General features: G+C 41.1%; 1 protein-coding gene across 1 annotated transcript in view; it reads left to right on the forward strand.

Annotated features, from left to right (window-relative positions):
- The first annotated feature begins 18,206 nt into the window (after window positions 1–18,206).
- The window catches only part of zbtb20 (zinc finger and BTB domain containing 20), a 36,619-nt gene continuing 35,545 nt past the window's right edge, over window positions 18,207–19,280 (forward strand). Inside the window, exon 1 of the mRNA XM_086308564.1 lies at window positions 18,207–18,460. The gene's annotated coding sequence lies outside the window, so the exon portion shown is untranslated. The remainder of the gene's footprint in view (window positions 18,461–19,280) is intronic.

Below are 19,280 nucleotides of genomic sequence, written 5' to 3' on the forward strand. Positions count from 1 at the left end.
GAGCGACTCAGGGAAGACCGGATCACATGAAGCCGAAGTTTGCTTTAACCGGATGGAAAAAAGAAAGAAACTGAAGACACATGAAGGTTTTTTTTCTGCTTGTTGTAGCACTCTGCAGCTGTTGCCTTAGCAATGGTGCAGTTGTTGCCATGGCAATAGGGAGGCTTGTTGTTGTCATATGGTCACCCTTGTAGGACTGAGGTCTGAGTCAGTAACTCTGCATTGGATTTGCCCACCTGAGCATATTTCCACGTGGCTGTGCAAATATGCACTCAGGTTATAGAGGAGCACAAAGGACAGTAATAATCTGCGATTTTAGGAATATCTCAACGTTAAATAGTCCCAAATAGACACATTAATGATAATGCGTTGAAACTTTCTTTAGCCCCTTCTCCGTCTGAATTGTTATATGATTTCTCCTCTGTTTGATCACCTCGTTCGCATTTTTGTTTAGTTTAACTAAAACAGATTAAAGAATGCATGCACTCCTCTCAGCACACTCTGCCTTTAAGACTGTGGACTGTACCACTCGGGGTTATATAAGGGGGAATGTGTGCTTTAGTGTCTTTACATCATCAGTTCTATAATTGTACAAATCCACCCCTCACCCAGCCACATCCCCACTTTCCAGCCCCCCACAATGCTGGAGCAATGGTGCAGAAGTAAAGCAATTCAAAATGATGAACACACGTTTATTCCCCAGGTGAGAGTAGAAGCTTTGATCGAAATGTACAGCGGCAATGAAACAAACTGAAACGCTTTGTGTTCACAGATGGCCTCATCCTACTGTTAGTAATACACTTGTAGTCGTACTTTGACAGACAGATTCCACATACATGTTTGTTTTTAAATTGGAAAGGGGCCACATATGTGTCATCAAAGGGAAATAAGCTCATCGGGCATCATTAGGTATACTAGTTCATCTTGTTTGTTAGCACAGTTATCTAGGCTGATCACATGGCAGCAACATTTAAACATGTAGACAGTTTAGGTCAAGGCATACTGAGTATCAAAATGGGAAAAGGGTGATTAAGGTGACTTTCACCTCGGTATGATTGTTGGTGCCAGACTGGTTTCAGAAACTGTTGACCTACTGGGATTTACTACACACCTGTCTCTTGGGTTTACAGATATTGGTCAGGAAAGAGAACATATCCGGTGAGAGTCAGTTCTCTGGGTGAACATGCCAGAGATCAGTGACCGCTGGTATCACAGAAAAACAGTAACTGAAATAACCACTCACTACAATCAAGGTATGCAGAAGAGGATCTCTGAATGCACAACATGTCAAAGCTGGAAGCAGACGGGCTACAGCAGCAAAAGACCACACTGGGTGTCACTCCTGTCAGCTAAGAACAGGAAACCGATGCTACAGTTCACACGGATTCACCAAAACACTGGAAAAACCTCACCTGGTCTGATGAGTCTTAACATCTACCGCAACATAGGGTCAGAGTTTGGCTTAAACTACATGCAAGCATGGATCCATCCTGTCTTGAACTGGTTCAGCTCAGTGTACTCAAATGTCTCAAATGTCATAGTCAACAGATCTCAAACCAACAGAGCACCTTTGAGATGTGGAGGAACAAGAGATCAACATCATAGATGCACAGCCAAAAAGTCTGCAGAAACTGTGTGATGCTGTCATGTCAATATGCACCAAAATCTCGGAGCAATGTTTGCAGCACGAAGAATTAAGTTAGCTCTGACAACAACCCATGATATTAGAAAAGCGTACCTAATGAACTGACTGGTGAGTGTATATCATTATAGTTGATTGATACTGAAATGGATTTTTCAAAACATCACCATCATCAATTTTTGCCCATCATTTTATTCTTAAAAAAAAGAAATTCTTTAATTACACGAGAGAAGTAAAATAGCCACTGGTGAATCTACTAAAGGGAGGTGATAAGAAAGAAAATCTGCCATGTTTGGTGAAGAAATCAACTTCTATTCCAACCTAATTATCAAGCTTCTGAAGTCTGAGTTAATCAAATTATCTTCCTTATTTGTGTTTCCAGTATTAGTGGGACAGAACCACATAGAGGAACTTTATACAAAAAAGAAGAGGAAGACGGTGTAAAGAGTCTTTTTGCACTTGTAAAAAACGCTTATTTAAGTGTAAAACAAATTGTTACAGGCTTTCACACGGACCAAAGTGGATTTTGTCACCTATTGTCACATTTTTCAAGAATCTCTTCTTGGCTGATAGAGAAATGGAATAGAAATTTAAAGATAAAACCCAATAAACAATCAAACCCTAAAGAACAAAGTGAAAAAGAAAGCATACCTGCTGGGTTTAAGGGAATGAAAAAAGTCAGAATCTGTCCTCTCAACTTACTCTTAATTAATTTCCTGGATATCAATCAAGTGATATTAATTTTAGTTTAATAAAAAAGAACAAAAAAAACCCCAAAACAATTAAGTCTAGTGTGATTCCTTCTCCGTGTTGCAGTACTCTGTTATTGTGTATTAAAGTGCACTCCTGTGCTCTGTTCTACTAAACTATTCCTGACTAAGTGGCAGCAGAAATGGGTTTACAAATCATCTGTAAATGTCACAGATAATTATTTGCACTTCTCACATCTGTGATGATGCTAGGTTTGTGTTTTTCATTTAACTGCGCATTTCTATGTCAGCACTCGTTATGTCCCCAGCCCTGATTGCCGACAGAATTGACGGCTTCCTCTTCTGCAATGAACGCGTAAACAGAGACGTGGCCGTTTATGTAAAATGCATACATCTAACGTGAGTTCCCAGTATGGAAGTGAACACAGCTGCATTTCATACATGTCTGTGTAAATATTTTAGTGGGAAAATGGGAACACGTCATGTGTGTGTGTGTGTATGTGAATGCATTAGTAATTAATGTAAGGCTGCAGCAGCATATGCGTGAGGTGATCTGTTTACTGTGACAGTGATTAATGTACATGTTCAGTCGTAAGTGGCGCGTATGAGCTTTTATGCATATGAAAGGATTGGATTGAGTTATGATCCGCATACTCTACAGGCGTTTTCTCTCAGAAGATGATCCTAATATGGCTGACCTGTATACAAGATTATATAATTCTGCTCTTGAGTGAGCTAACAGCTCTACGCTCACATTTCCTGTGCCAAAAACTTGAGTACTCTCACATTCTCAAAGTTCTGATTCTTCTGGTGCAAATAATGAAAAGTGTAGGCCCAGACAGAAGAAGAAAAAAATCAGTCACAAGAAAACAGCATAATATTCATGCTCATTATGTAAATGAGGAGAAAATATATATCTTAAAACCAAAAAAAAAGAACCCTTTCATTGCCCGTGCAACACCCACACATGCACAAAGGCACACGCACTTACACATGCTGTTAAAAATATATCATGCTAGGAGTAGCAAAGAGAGAAAAAACCTCTCCCCATGGACGAGCTTGAATACTGAGAGCATTTCCACTCATGTACATCCACAAACCTCCATTATAATAGTCTTTTAACAAGACTTGAGAAAGCACTCACCCATAAATATGTCGTCTCCATCCTGCTGTGTTGCTGAGCTTAAAGTCTTTTGGATCTATGGTGTGCCTCTGACAAAAAAAGTAGGCCAAGGACAAGCACTGGTCATCTAAACAGGCTAAACCCAGGCAGAACATCCAGATCATGGGGCTGCTGCGTTGGACACTCGCCAGATCTACTTCTAGTCACAGGGAGATGGAATATTTTCATGGGGTCATCTTTATTCAAGCTAAAGGATATTGCTCATGCAATATAGTGGAGTGTTTTTTTCCTGAATAATAATATTCTTATTGTAATGTCAAATATTTCACATTGAAAAATCTATAGAGGCTCTTTTAAACATTAATATCAGTTAAGTAATGTGTAAGTTATATTCCAGTCTGAAACATTGTTGGATTTTCTCTTGCCAAATTTCTTTTCTCTGTCCAAAAATCCAGCTGATTTAAAAACCGACACCCTGGCTGTCAAAGACAGGAGACACCTACAAGTGGATCAAGACTCACTTGGGGAAGTGTCACTTTTTGGGCTTATTTGTGGGCATCATTATGACTGCTGGGCCTGTCTGCTCTCACTTTTACTGCAACTTCCCTGAAATAAACTATCTGTACCCCAGTCGACATGTACAATGCGCCAATGTACAATGTGTGCTTCCTCGGGAAGCAGGCTGCAGTTTGGATTCTGGGATTTTTGCATGTCCCAAGGCAGATGTTCAACAATTTGCCTGATGTATGCAGCATTTGCTTCTGATGGAAACTGTCACACTCAGATTGCTACTGCATGGTCTGAGTAGGTACACGACAGCAGGTTTTAGGGTTCAGGTACTTTACAGCTTTCAAGCTTCAACAGAGGTGAAAATGAAAGCATAAGTATATATTTCTGCATTCACGGGAAGCAGATATAATTCTACCTGGTTTTATTACAAAAATTTCATTATGCAAACTATATTTTTCAAAAGCTAGTGGCTTTATAAAACACAGTATACCTCATGTTTTTTTGCTGGTTATGACATTTTGAAAAAGCCAAATAAAAGACTTAATGAATAATGATTTGAAAAAGGTGCTTCCTGTTGCAAAGAATCACATAATGTCTTTGAGATCCAAGTTTAAAGATTTAAGTCAGTCTTCTTTGTTAAGACGTACAGCATCTGCCAAACACATAGAAAGTAAATATCATGACTACAGCTTCCAGAATGGAAAAGAATTAAGCCAGTACAGACAGAAGTGCCTTAAACTTCAATTTGATCTAACGGCCACCAGAGGGCAGTAGCTGTAGTTACAGAAAGACTTCCTGTTTTATAGCAGCTTATGGAAAAACAGCTTCGTAAATACTTTCCTGGTGAGTTTCTCAATCATTCATTTTTGGTTCTTATAGAAAAAAAATGTCTATTTTGTAAACATCAGTCATGCTGTTTCAAAAATACAGGATTATCTGAAGTATTCTCATTGGCTAACCACTTGTGATTGACAAGTTGACAACTAGAAAGCATGCAGTTTCAAGGTCAGACGCACCCTCCTCATCATATCTAGTTTTTTAAAAACCAACACGGTCCTAGAGGAAACACTGGAAGACATCACAATAGCTATGTCCACCGTTTATGTCGATGATCAAACATCAATTTAATTTGAGCAATACTTCTAAATTCTGATTGGTGCACAAATACCCTTAAAGTGAGCCTAGTAAGCATTTTCCTTATTTCTCTATATCAGGGGTCTCCAACTCTCAATCCTGAAAAGCTACTGATGCAGCCGTACTCCAACACAGCTGAATTACCTCTTCAGCATGCCATCAAGTTCGGCAAAGACTTGGTAACAAGCAGTGTTGGGTAAGTTACTTTAAAATAGTAACTTAGTTACATTACTAGTTACTTCTCTCAAAAGTAACTCAGTTACTTCAAGTTACTCGTTACTTTCAAAGTAACTAGTTACTAGGGAAAGTAACTTTGGTTTTACTCAGAATTCTCTTGTTAATGTGTTTCTTCCATAACTTTGCCAGTCTTCTAGCTTGCTTACTTGCCACAAGTGCACTGTGCCACCTACCAATAGAAAGGAAAAGATAATGTGCATATTTCCACGAGAGAAATCCCACGCCTGGACCGTCATTGACTGCTGCCATGATTCTAGCCTACGTCACAGCGTCATGTGCGCCTTTTACATCCAACACAAAAACTGCAGTCGTGGTGCTTTCGATTGTACTCAGAACTCGGAAATTCTGCCTTCTGAATAGGAAGATGTAGGTAACACCAGACTGCAGATGAGCTGCATACAGGGCTGGACTGGGAAAAAAAAATCGTCCCGGGCATTTTGACTAGAGACTGGCCCACCATTATAGGAAAAATCATAAAGCCTTTGAATGAAAACAAACGCTGTTGTGACAGTGATGTACACTGTTCTGATGGTATATATGCATCAATCTATCAATCGTTTGTTGTAAGATTCAGATAATTATTTTTTAAAAGCTAGACATTTTAAATGAGAATAAGAAAGAAAAGTGTTTCTTTGTGCCCTCCTTTCCCTGTTAATGCCCTACATGCCCCCCTGGCAACACTTTGCTAGACCCGCCCCTGCACAGTTACCAGCTGTCAGCTACCTAAAAAAGGATCCTGGGGTTATTTGTCTCTCAGAAACAGTTCATAACTTCCCTTCAACTCATTCATGTCACCTAAAAGGTAAACCTGTTTCTCCATCACAGCTCTGATGATCCAGTAAGGACATCTCCTGGTTTCATCTTCATGTTTCCCTCTCACCAGATATACAAACCGATATCATGACCAGCAGCTTTTTTGCAGCTGTGGCTCCAGCAAACATCAGCTGATACTAGAAATTAATATTAAATAAATTCTAACAACAGCTGATCAAGCTTAAACGTGCTGCTGTTGTTTAGCACGACATCCGCTGGTTTCCTCTTTCGGCGCAAAGTGAGCGATAAACAAACAAGAGAGAAAAGCCGATCAGCTGATCATTGATCAGTTTCATGATTGAAGTAGAAACAGGAGAGGGAGGGGGAGAGAATGAGAGGCAGCTGTGCAGCGTAAAGACAGAATAACTCCAGCGTTGTGCCTTTTTCATTGTAGCTGGATTACGGAACAAACTGTTCCCTTTCACCTCAATAAGAAACGCGTAATATTTTCTCTGAATACCAGACGGGACGGTTGGCAACTCTAATAACTTATGAACAAAATAAAGTTTAACATCGTTAACTTCATAGCACCACCCAGCTGTATAGAAACTCCGTCATGCTAGCTAGCACGCAGTACGGAAAAAGTCAGAATAACGAAAATAAACTCCACCTAAACTTGGTTCATATCTGACCCAGAGAGACTGCAGGTCATAACTTCTTACCTGAAGTTCAGTTCACACTTGGACCGGCGGCCGCCTCGGGTCTCTTTTCCTTCTGCGTCCCTTTTCCTTCATCCACCTGCTGGCCTCCACCACTTGCTAATGTTACTGAATCTGTGGAAACTCCGTGATAGCCACCACACGTAGTAACGAGTAACGAGCCTATCTAAATCCCAGTAACGACTAACGCGTTCCTGATTTTGGCATAATAACTAGTTACTGTGCTCGTTACCACAATAATAACGTAGTTACTGTAACGCGTTACTTAATAACGCGTTAGTCCCAACACTGGTAACAAGCCATTCATTTGATTCAGGTGTGTTGGAACAAGGAGCTCTCGAGGACTGGCGTTGGAGACCCCTTCTTTATATATACATTTACAATGATGGATGCTCAGATTATGTTTCAGCCAGAGGTTTCTTCCTGTTAAAAGGGAATTTTTACTTCCCACTGTCACCAAGTTTGATTGTTTTGGGCTTTCTCTTCATTATCACCTTACAACAACTGTTGTTGTGATTCTGCGCTATATAAATAAAACCGAACAAGGTCTGGTATAAGACAAATAAGGATTAACATGAAATGTGACAGATGCAAAGCTACTCTAGTATAGTCCAGCAATAAAGATCTAATGAAAAGGTTAGAAATGAGCATAACAGGTCCTCTGTAAGCTCACCAGTAATTAAACACCATTAAATAAAACTTTTGTAAAACTTTGGCTGAAGAGGTGTTCATGTAGGTCACCAGTGGTCAGAGTCAGCTTATTGTAGAAATGAGTTTCACGGCCTTTAACAGTGACAATTTAAGGAAAACACTGCTGCTAATTATGTGGACACACTGTACCATAGTATTTGTACTGCTGAGGGTACAGTATAATGAAATGCACACTATAATTTGCCATACTAACAGAGAATTGTTTGTTCTACCGCTCAGTCTGTCTCACACTGCCTACATGTACCAGCATGCCTCACACTTTAGTGAGGAGTCAGCTGTGATTCACCATACTTTTCTCATTTTTTAAAAAACTTTAATTCATTAACGTTGCTTGCCATATTTCAGGATGTATAATTAAGTGATGTGGACGTGTGTGCGTGATTCTAATTCCTCATTGTGTTAAGTTGAGTTGTGTTGGTGAGAAAACACTTTATTGTGATCTTGTTGATTTAGTTACTCAGCCTAAGTAGTTCAAGAGAAACACTCTTGATCATCATTGCTTACTTAGCACAGCTCATAGTGCCACTGAGTGGCAGAAGGGCTCTCATCTCCTCTTTATTGCATTTTCTCAAATGTGGATCCACTACTTTGACAGCACGTTATATAATTTCCTATAATTTTCTCTCGTGCAGATAGGCAGAGGAGCTGTCTGACCATCAAAACCGCTCTGTGATACCACCAGGCGGAATGAAAATGAAACTCAAACCGTCCCTGTAGTCCTTGAGACATCAGTGGATGGCGGAAGTAAACCAGGCTGCTACAGAGAACATTGGCACACTGTTGTGGGCGTTATACGCATGCCAGCACCATGACTAATACATGAAAATAAGGCTGAAAAATCACTGAAAGAATTTATCATTTATCATACGTTTCAGGGTCTTTGCTCCTCTGGATGTGAAATACGCCCAGCAGATAACAAACAAAACAATTAGACGTGCATTCACAATTTGAAGGCAGATAGACAGCTCAGTAAACACACAGCACATTTCAAATACCTCACAACAACACTGCTGTATGATTAGCCAACTCACTTCCACTTGTCAGTGCATGCCGTCTGCTTAGCGGCCAGCCTGGTTAAATGGCATTTGGCACACCGATAAAGCAAAACCACACACACGTCGAATAAGGCACTTCCCTGACTAACACTAACGTAGCTTGCTAGCTTGCAGTAACCTTTCCTTGCTGATAATTCCCACCAACCCACAGCGTGTTAATTAATAAGCAGCTGGGGAATTCTAGGGGTGCTAATGCATTCACTTGTCCACTGCACCATGTAATGATATAGCTCACATTCACCCCCCTTGGCATATGAGCCTGAGTAACAGAGCTGGTGGTGGGAGTAAAACCCTGATGTTAAGCTGAAAAATACTGTACACATGACAGTAGAAAGTGACTGGGATTATAGAGCCTTGTGGGAAAAAATGAATTTAGGTTTGATGTGGGAAGCTCGGAAGCATTAATTATACCCACAAAGTTAGGATAGATAGATAGATAGATAGATAGATAGATAGATAGATAGATAGATAGATAGATAGATAGATAGACAGATAGACAGATAGACAGATAGATAGATAGATAGATAGATAGACAGATAGACAGATATTAGAATTGTTGTTCAATCTGGATAATAAATTACAGTTAAAGGCTCATTAAAATGTTACCTAACACCCAGTTGTGTTTGATTTTCAAAAGTGGTGGTGTCTGATTACGCGGAGTTGTACACCCTCTGCTGGTAAAATTCTGTAGTACTACTACCTCAAGTAGATGTTACATATTAGTATTATTCTTTTCATGTTTTAAGCGTATACTACTGCTCATTTGAGAGAAACAAACACATGTTTTTGAAAAAAATTACTTAAAATGCTGATATGGTGTCACATTATCAAGGGCTGGAGTAACAAAGACAAATAGCCCTCATGGCACACATTTGAACAGGTAAATAAATAATAAATAAATCATCTGATTCTGCTGTTACAGTTTTAGGGTCCTTGTGTTGAGCATGCTGGTTCTCCACATCACACTATAATGGCTTTTTAGAGCAATTAATCAGAATAGAGTGATGCGAATGGCTTTTCCCTGAAAAAGTGTCCTGGTGGAGGAAGTGCCTATTTGAGCCTAAAAACACAGTGATATTTGAAGTGTTTGCTCTGATTGTGTCAGTGGGCGGGACCAAAATCAGTAAAGAAAGAAAGAACAGTACAATTTACTGTACCCTGCAGAAGAAATCCCATTTTATTTCTTATTTTACCCTTATTTATCAGTTGGCTGCTCATGCCCGTGTGAAAGTTGCAGTCAGATTTTATGCTTGGACTGTCTGTGTGCAGAAATAGAAAACAGTCTCCCTTTCAAAGCCCCCAGCAGTTGACAGCAGGACAAATGGGGGATGTCAGAGTCTGGGCTTTGAGAGCTCTGACATTCCTTCTTGTGCCCACTACCACCTGCCATGGCTTTGACTGCCAGTCGGTCACCTGTATGGTCATTCAAGGTCTTGGCCAAGCTTCTGACGGAGCAGTCATTGAAGGATGAATGTCCGTGCCTCCTAGGAAGAGCCCAAATTGCTCAGACACGTTTTTCGCGCCAACACTTGAAATTTGGTCACTTGAAAAATAGTTGTGTCCAGCTAAGGAGCTTCCCAAGGCCTTCGGGGACTCAGTTGCAGCTCTGTATTGGAGCACTTATCATCAATCAGCTCATCTGTGAAAGCTTTAAAGAGACTGCTGGAAGACAGACATTGTTGTGATATTTTGGAGGGGCAAAACTGAGAACTCAAATGTCTTTTCGGTTCAAAAACGAGTTAAGATTCATGCATGTGCATTCATGCATGTACAACTGGTGATGAAATTTCCCATGGCATACCATTAACACCCATGAATGAAAACAAATTAACACAACAACTGATCTCGCTTGACCTGACATTTTGTCTCAGGTACATACAAGTAAAGTTGCCGATGTGCCTCCGGGCATTTTAAAACACCCTGTGCGTTATAATCAGGGGAGAGAAGTACTTTTCAACATAACAGAAGGGCTAAAGTCGTCACTATCTCATAACATTTTTGAGTCACTACTTTGCTCCGCTTGTGGCAAATAGAGGTGAGATGAAATATGAATCACAAAGCAGAGAGTTGAGGGAGAATCTGTGGAGACCAGTGGCACGTTATTCTTATATCTCAGCTACAAGGCTGACACAGAGAGGGGCCCTTGAGAGCTGAAAGACAAGTGAAGAAGCCTATTAATCATTTATACCACTTGGACTGTGTTCTCGAAAAGACAGCATTGTGGTAACTCATTTATGTTACCTCAATTGCCTTTGTGAGGCAAAAAAGAGACATGTACTAGGCAGAGGTTTAATATGTTGTCTCTCGTTGGAGTTTCCTGCAGATTCGAGGTGAGAGTAAGAAGAAATTTGAAGGATGATAATAGTGTTTGATTTTCCTTTACTGCTACATTATTTTTGCTTTGGAATGACTAATACTCTACAAGCAGTGCTTGTTTTGGAAAGCCTGTGCCGCATCAGTGATCCCCACAGTTCTATCCAAACATGTAAATCTTAACAGCATGGTGTAGCACAGCACTGTCTATGCATGCGTTGTGAGTGCACAAATATTTCCCCGCTTGTTCTGTCAAAGAAGAACAACTGCAGTGCTAGCGGCACTCCAGCAAGCGAGGCTAAATCGTGCCGGTTAAAGGGTTAAACCAGAGGATCAATCTACTGATTTTAGACATTCATCTTTTTCCCCTTTTGTTTGATTTCGTTTTTTCTTCTCTCTGGAATCCTTAACCTCAAATGTTGCGTCACTCATGGAAGACTTGGTGCTTGCAAAGAGCAAACAGATACAGTATTTGCCTTGCCTCACACATGCAGCACAACCTGAATAGGTGCCGTTTTACAGTTTCTGCTGAATCTAGTAACACCAAGCCAGAATCAGAGAGAAGCCCCGACCAAAAGGGAGTGAGAAAAGAAAAAAAAAACCACACTTGTTGTGATGTGAAGAGTCTTACTTTGTGTCGCATCTGGCTTATCTCTGATCATATCTTGTGAGTTTCAGTAAGACATGTAATACTAATGTTGTCAGTGACATACTGGACTACTGAAAAAAGTTATTTTAGGCCCAGTAATTGACAAATTAAGACCAAAGACCAAATAACCAAAAGAAGAAGAGAAGAACAGCTAACAAAGAGATTTTATCGTCTGTACTTGTCAACAATCTGCCTGCAGCCAGTTTTGAAGATAAGAGGCGAGAAGCTTTCTGCAGTGCAAACTTACTGTGCATTACAAAATGATGCAAGCTTTGGGTAGCTTGTAAGTTATTTTAATTTTAATGGCCATTCGTTCTCTCTCCCAGAAACATGAAAAACATCACAAAAAGAGATTGTCTTTGCTGCTGTTTTTTTTATAGCAGAAAATCTGTGAAGTATGGGGAAATGGCAAAAGAAAAAGCCAATGACGACCACAACTTGTGTGAAATTTGTCTAATATATCTGATGGTACAGTGTGCAACTATTAAGAGGGCAAACTAGGTCACACTATGGCTGGAAATGAAGTGCATTTCTATCATATTGCAACAGCGGCAATGAACAGCGCACATTCATAAATACTATATGATTTCCCAATAACTTGGAGTGATGCTACTGATTAAGAGACAAAGTGTGACTGAGTGTTCAAGTGGGCCTCACATCCATGCATGGATGGTAGGCTGGCATTCACAGATGGACCATGGCACAATCTAGATTTTCAAGTAGCTTTACACACCAGACATAAAACAAATCTAATGTGGATTTCCCACATGATGACACAGAACAATGATGAAAAGGTTCAGCAGCCGTATTACACACAAAGGACTTCAATCTTTGCTGCACTTGTAAGAAGAAAAAAGGGTTCATATACGTGGTGCACTCACCGGTCAGTCTGTTCGGCTGCTCCTCAAAAGCAAATGTCTAATCAGCCGTTCATGTGGCAGAAAGCCGGTGGATTTAAGAATGTAGACATGGTCAAGAGGATCCGCTCAAGTGCAAATCAATCATTGGGATAGGGTGGAACGTCTATTTAAGTGACTTTGAACATGGCATAGTTGTTGCTGCCACTTGGGCTGGTTTGATTATTTCACAAATTGCAGAGCTATTATGATTTTCACACACAACCAACTCAAGGAGGGGCCCAAAATAGAAAGTGCTAAGTGCTAAATGGCAGAGAAGAATGGCCAGACTGGTTGAAGGTGATTGAGAAACAACAACTTAAATAACCAGTTATTACAACCGAGGTTAAGAATACCTCTGAATGCACAACAAGACTTTTTCAAACATGAACTCCGGAAAATTCATGAAAAACCATTAAGAACATGACGGTGGCATGATGCAAGATGACTGCTAGCTGTGAAAATTCTGTCAATTGTCGCAGTTGGATATCACTCAGACTTTGAACTGAAGTCGGGAACAGGGAAGTTAAAGATAGTTTAATTCGAATTTGATTGTGCCGTTTATTTGCATTTTGGTGTTGGGTAGGGTAATGCCCAGGAAAAGCTCAAAGCTGCAGTGTGTGTGAAGCAGATGAGCTAGCAGCAGAAGACAACGCCTATATTTGCTACTCCTTTCACCACAGGCCACATGAAGAATGGACCAATGTTATCTTGTGCGATGTCTCTCGCTTTCTGCACCGACATTTATATGGCAGGGTCAAAATCTGGCGCAAGCAACAAGAAAGAGTGGATCCATCTTCGCTAATATGTCATGTTACACCTCTGACTTCTGCTACAACTCTGAATTATGCCATATTCAGAAGTTTGCAGATGACACGGCCATCATGGGGTGTATCTGGGATGATCAGGAAGAGGAGTACAGAAGTCTGGTGAGGAACTTTGTCGCATGGAGTCACACAAACCACCTGCAACTCAACACCTCAAAGACTAAGGAACTGGTTGTGGACTTCGGGAGGTCCAGAGAAGGTCCACTGCCAGTTCAGATAGAGGGGGAGGAGGTGGAGGTGGTCAACAAGTACAAGTACCTCGGGCTGTGGGTGGACAATAAACTGGACTGGTCATGCAACACAGAGCACCTGTATAAAAAAGCCCAAAGCCGACTGTACTTCCTCAGGAGGCTGAGGTCTTTTAACATCTGCAGGAAGCTCCTGAGGATGTTTTACCAGTCAGTGGTTGCTGGAGTACTTTTCTATGCTGTGGTGTGCTGGGGGAGCAGCACAGCAAAGAGGGACTCATCCAGGCTGGAGAAACTGATCAGGAGGGCTAGCTCTGTGGTCGGCATGAAGCTGGACACTCTGGTGACAGTGGCAGAGAAAAGGACATTAAAGAAACTGATGGACATTATGGACAATGCTGGGCATCCTCTGCACACGGCCATAAACAATCAGAAGAGTCTGTTCAGTGACAGGTTGCTTCTCCCCAAGACAAGAACTAACAGACTTAAAAACTCCTTTGTCCCACACGCCATCAGACTGTTTAACTCCTCTCTGGAGGGGAGAGGGAGGGGAAACAGGAGGACAAAGGAGGGGGGAACAACTAAGCTGTAGTGCCTCTGCACCTCACTGTACAATACCTTGTGCAATACTTTTGTAAATAGTCAACAGTGCAATAGACTCAATACTTGAAATGTGCAATTCACTTGTATTTTTATTTTTTATTCCTATTTATTCTATTTATCCCCTTTGTATATTTTATTTATATTTGTCTCTGTATTTATATATATGTGTGTGTGTGTGTGTGTGTGTGTGTGTGTGTGTGTGTGTGTGTGTGTGTGTGTGTGTGTGTGTGTGTGTGTGTGTATATATATATAACAGTTCTGTAACTGTAACTTCGGTCGTTGCTGTGCTTTTTTTGGAAGTCGAATTTCCCAGAGGAACCCACCCGAGGGATTAATAAAGTTCTATCTTATCTTATCTTATCTTATGTTAAAAAGCCTTAACAGCTCAGACTTGTTTTTGAACATGACAATGACTTTACTGTTCTATACCGGTTCTATAAGCGGTAGAGCAGGAAGTTTTCATGGCTGAGGTGCTACCAGCAAAAATGCCACAACATGATAATATCACCTCAGTATAGACTGAAACATTCTGAGGAATGTTTACCACACCCTTTTGAATCTATGCCACAGAGCATTGAGGCACAGCAATTCTGAGGACACAAGGAGTGTGAGTGGTGAATGACGAAGGGCCATGCTGAAAATTTTTCATAAATGTTGGTGCCACTTAAGTGCTTTGTTAGCGTTAGCATTTTGAAATATCTACGGCTAACTAAAACTGAATTTTACCAAAGTGGTTTGTAGTGCTTGCAGATTGTTCAATTTACAGTTGACGTAAACAAAGTAATGAGAAAGATTGCTGAGATGATGAGCCATTAACCTGTTTCTACTAAGACGGGTTTAAATGGGATGGATTGGGAAGGTAATAACATTTTTAATTGGACCACAACTAATTCAAAATCAGTTTGCACATTGTAAGTTGAGATACAAGCCATAATGAGTTGTCTAGACTGTCTGTAAAATGAATAGCTCGTGGTCCATTCATTTAGTGGAATGTATTAATGGGAGAGCAAAAGATGCAAGGACAAGACTTGTGAGTGGACTTGCACAGTAACGTTTCTTAAAGCACACAAAGAAGCGTGGGAAATACTGATGTGTTTCTATGTGTTTCTAGAGCGATAATAGCCTACCATGCCATATTTCTAGTTGCACATCCTAAGTCCAAACTTGTAGGATCAGTTGTCGGTTAACTGATTACCAAAAGCTGGTTTGTTGAAGCTCGCAGTGGCATCATTGTCTGACTACACGGCTGTATGTAAGGCCAAGCAGGCTCTCAGAGGTCATGTGCAAATGAAGTGAAAGCTAAGGCTTAACTTGTATTTGAATATGGGGAGAAGCACAAGAGACAAATAAATTAATTAATGAATAACCAAATAATTTTCAAGTCGCAGAGCTGCTGTGTGAGGTTTGCCCTGACCTGCCATTGTGAGATTATACACATGTATACTCCTATTTTACCTCCAGATATGGATTTTACTTGTAAGAATTCAGAAGGATCCCAAAAATCTAATAGAGAAGTGATTTGTAGTACAATATTTTATTTTTATTTTACATTTATTTTATTAATTCCAGACTTTTGTAAAAAAAATAAATAAATAAATAAAAAATCTGTGGATTTTCTCTGGAAAATGATGAGGACTCATTAGAAATGAACAAAGGTATTTAGGGGCTCAGCAGATGTATTTATCTTATTTAGTTGTAAAAATTGGTCAAATTTCTTAAATATTGCTATTAACAAGGCTAAGTTAAGAGGTTTGGGAATAAAAAAAAAAACAGTTCCAGGCTATTCATAATCCTCAGGGAAGCTCTAACAAACCAAATAGTTTTATTTATTTATTTATTGCATTTTCATGTATTTATATATTTATTTTTATTTTTTTTTAAAGATTTTCACTATTGTAATATATATATAATATATATAAATTTGCTATTTTCTTGTCATGAGGTATTCATTTAATATCAGCCATATTTTCAATCATTTTTTTCACACCGTCCTTGATTTCTTTTTAAATTCACTTTTAAATAGCATAGCTTAATTTGTTAATAAACCGGCACAATAAGGGAAAATAGGCATGCAATTGTACTGCAATTTAAATTTCATTTTTAGATGCATTGCACAAAATTTTAAGTTAAAAGCATGTGTTTTAGCAAGCTTTACAAAATAACTGCTTTGCCCTCAGTCCCTTCACTTAATGCCTGATACTGTATTAATAGCACAAATAGGCAGATAACTACAAATAAACTAAGCACGTTTCTCATTAAATTTCTAATGGTGTCAACAACCCGTTGCCATAAAGGCAAGTCCGGTAAAATATGCAAAGCACTTAAGAGCTACCACAGAAACACAATGTTCTCGATGGTGAATCCTCCCTGCACGTGGTGCCGGCTGAGCCATCGTGTTAATAACGCGAAGTATCCTAAATACTGTTCCGGGAAAGGCGTTCACCGCACTGATGTGCAATTTTTTTCTGTTTGTGATCTAAGATTGTGATCATTCTGATTTTGAACGAGTATTAAAGGCATTTTTTGGTTTTCGTGATTCGTTGTCGGATTGCAACCGATCGCATTAAGGCCGGTAGTGGTGTTCCTACACTGTTCCTGGTTAATGTAGGTCAAAGCAGTGACGGAAGGGTGTCCTCCGTTGAACCCGCGGTATTAATCCACATCGCAGTCCTGCAGATGGCGCGCACAGTCAACTGAGAGTGCCCTGGGTGCTCACCGCGGTGCTCGCACAACAATATCCGTAAGGAGCCTACCCAGCTTCCGACATGGCGATTGTCTGAAGCAGCACCTCTGTCTCTCCTGTACAGCTGGAGGGTTTTGCACGCAAAGTTCAAGAGTACAGCTTTGCTTAAAGAGAGTTTTTATTTATTTATTTATTCGTTTGAACATCCCTCTTTCACCCAGCAGCTCAGCTCGGGACGCAGGACGGTTTGTCACATGGGGCTAACCTTAGTTGACCTCTTTGTCAAGTAAAAAGCTTGTCTTTCAAGAAGCAGGGAAGCTTACACTGAACACTCCGTCCACTGCACACCCTAATCACACACATACATATTTTATTTAAAGTATCTGTTATACACTACCTTCTACGTGGTTCATTATTCCGATGTGAACTACAGACAAGAGTGTGCGCACACACGCACACCTGTCACTGTCTAGACAGGGAGGGGGGCATTAAGGCGGTGGGTGCGGGGAGGTTGGGGGGGGGGGGGGAGATCCCACATGACCCATTACTTCTTTTTTTTCTAAGGCAGCCAGAATATATCTCAAGGCACTGGATAATGACAAAAAAATCAACAACAACAAAAGGGGAAAAGCAGCGGCTCAACCAAATCTGATTGGCCGGCTGAACCGACACCGTTTTTCCCCCTGCTCGCAAACCCGAGGTCAGCTCGGGACGTTAAAAAATAAATAAATGAGAAAATAGAAATGCGTAGAAAGTAGAAGACACGGCAGACAATCTAGCTTGTTGGCGCTGGAAGTGAGCGACGGCGCCGGCGTCCAATGGGAGGCGTCGGCGCAGCTGGCTCGCGGTACAGACAGAGGCGGCGTCCAATCAGAAGTTCAGACGCGTGATGGACGTGTAACCGACAATTCCCCCTGTCCTTCTTCATCCCAAAGTGGGGGATTGATTTCGGAGTTCATTCACATTTGCGAGCGCAGAGATTTTAAAACTGTTGGCGCTGAAAGCCACGTAATAAAAATGAGTGAATTACATTTTTAAAAAAAAGAAGAAGAAGTGGGGGGATTTATGGGTTCAGGAAGAGATTCGCCTGCTTTTTATCGTCACTGCGAGCCTGTTTAACCCTCATCCTTTTACAGGCACCGCTCACTTTCACAGCCCGACTTCCACTTATATAAACTGCCGTGCTGCTGCTTAGGCAGTGGCAAATGAGTAGGTTGAGCGCTATTAGCCCGCTACAACTACTATTACTACAACTCCTACCACTTCCAGAGAGCCATAATGGAGCCGGTTTGACCGTCCCACCGCGCTCCCTGCGATTGGGGCGCAATAATGTTGACGGATTTCTGATCCAACCCAAGACAGTGCACTGTTCTTCCAATAGCAGCTTTAAGTGAAAAGGCGTGCCTGCCCGTTCACTCCCCCCCCCCTCCTCCTCCTCCACCACCACCCCTCAAAGTACTCGATGTATAGTTAAAAAATGGGAGGGCACACTTGAACCGAGCTGCTCTATGAAGGTAGGCTGCAGCGTGTGTTTATTGATGAGATGAAAAGAAGATGGAAGTGAGAAATGAAACAAAGTAAGGGAACATATTAAAAGAAGAAGGAAAAAAAAGACATCAACTCAGCGCGCTTCGTCAGGGGGGGGAACGCCGTGGAAACGCTGTCGCCACTTTTTTTTTCTTCTTGTGAACGAGCTTCGAAGTGCAGGTAAGAAATTGAGAGAAAAGTAGGAAAAGGGATGGGTCTTTACAACATCTCTGCCGCTATTATTAGAGAGAGAGGGAGCGGGAGAGAGAGAGAAGGGGGGGAATACAAGGAATGTCCTCTATCGGGGATTAAAACATGCTCGCTGACTTTCGGGTGAAATGCATGAAAATGCCACTCACTTCCCATGTAGTTGTGGCTGGCTTTACCAGCCCCCCCAGAAATCTCCGCAAACATTGGAAACTTCATTCTTTGGAGGGTCACGAACGTTCAATAAACGTGATGCCAGCGTCCGAAATGTAGCCTAATGAAACGAGCCCCTTGCGTTAGATTAGAGGAGGAAGGGGTGGTGGTGGTAGGGTAGGTAGGTAGGTAGGGGTGAGGGTATTCAGTTTTGGCTGCCAGGGGGTTTTGTTGTCCATCTATATTCGACTACCAAAAAACGCGCTGCCCTGGCGTGACGCAAGTTTGCCATCTGTCATTATTCTGACTGTGCCCCCTTTACTTTTAGATTTACCCGTGAGCCGGACAGTGGAGAGGTGGTGGTGGTTGTGGTGGTGGGGGGGACACTTGAGAACAATACTACTCCGGTCAAAGTGTGTTCACAGGTCTGTTTCTCTCAATCAGCGAAAGCCTGAGCGATGCTCGCGGGCTGCCTGCTCACATTTTACACACTGTGAGCCCGGAACAACTGTGGCAGGCGACGTGCGCATTTGGCTTTTAGGTCAGTTATTTGAGTCAGAGGAAACACGTTTCCTTATTGCATTTTTTTCCTTCTTCTTCTCCTTCCTACCGCTCTTATATACTCTCACTAGAAAACTGT

Source organism: Aulonocara sp. 'chitande type north' Nkhata Bay, linkage group LG10, assembly GCF_057382095.1.
Source record: "Aulonocara sp. 'chitande type north' Nkhata Bay isolate Kocher_YH1m ecotype deep benthic linkage group LG10, A_spYH_male_GT1.1, whole genome shotgun sequence".
NCBI lineage: Eukaryota > Metazoa > Chordata > Actinopteri > Cichliformes > Cichlidae > Aulonocara > Aulonocara sp. 'chitande type north' Nkhata Bay.